Source organism: Lipotes vexillifer, unplaced genomic scaffold (assembly GCF_000442215.2).
Source record: "Lipotes vexillifer unplaced genomic scaffold, Lipotes_vexillifer_v1.1 scaffold663, whole genome shotgun sequence".
NCBI classification, from domain to species: domain Eukaryota; kingdom Metazoa; phylum Chordata; class Mammalia; order Artiodactyla; family Lipotidae; genus Lipotes; species Lipotes vexillifer.
In genome coordinates this window covers 528,152-528,999 of record NW_006788963.1, presented here as the reverse complement: position 1 = coordinate 528,999, position 848 = coordinate 528,152, and the positions used below count along the sequence as shown (strand labels likewise).

General features: G+C 39.4%; 1 protein-coding gene across 1 annotated transcript in view; it reads right to left on the bottom strand.

The window, feature by feature from the left end:
* Nucleotides 1-754: 754 nt before the first annotated feature.
* Nucleotides 755-848, bottom strand: part of FAM133B (family with sequence similarity 133 member B) — a 24,757-nt gene continuing 24,663 nt past the window's right edge. The window contains exon 11 of the mRNA XM_007461887.1: nt 755-848. This exon is cut by the window's right edge and continues 1,417 nt beyond it. The gene's annotated coding sequence lies outside the window, so the exon portion shown is untranslated.

Here is an 848-nt window from a genome sequence, read left to right as displayed (position 1 = left end):
CAGTCAACACAACCTGGAAAGAATAAAATTTTTGCCAAATCACCTTCTTTTCCAGTTTAATAAAATGAACTGCTGCTTCTAGTGGGACATCATCATCATATACTGGACCAGTCTGCAAAGGTACACTTTTATGTCATGGCAAAACTGATTAACAGATAACCTGATAACCTTATCTTTTAGCATTTTCACGAACAATTCTGAGGAACTTCTTTTTGGATAAAAAATGTCTCCCAAACTTGCTGTGTACTCAAGAGCTTACAGATTTCTTTTCTTTTTTTTCTTTTTTTTGCTGTACGCGGGCCCTCTCACTGTTGTGACCTCTCCTGTTGCGGAGCACAGGCTCCAGATGCACAGGCTCTGCGGCCATGGCTCACGGGCCCAGCCGCTCTGCGGCATGTGGGATCTTCCCGGACCGGGGCACGAACCCGTGTCCCCTGCATCAGCAGGCGGACTCTCAACCACTGCGCCACCAGGGAAGCCCTAGATTTCTTTTATTAGGAAAGATTATGAAGCTTTAAGCGTAAAATTTACCAAGAAATGTATTATATTTTATGGCTAAAAACTTGGGGACATGACTTATACACCTAGCATTTAACACCTAGTAGTGTTCCTTAATCTTTATAACTTGAGACTCAAAGGGAGCTGATAAGAACACAGCTATTTTTAAGTAAAATAGCTATTTATTCAGCTTGTCATGCCAAAATGTCTTGCGCATATACCACTATAGTTAGCACACCCTCTGTAACAGGCAAAATTGTACATCAAATTATATTTCATGTTACCTGATTATATAAAAATGTAAAGTGAAAATGATTTATCAATTCTTTTTAACATTACTAGTAAACAAT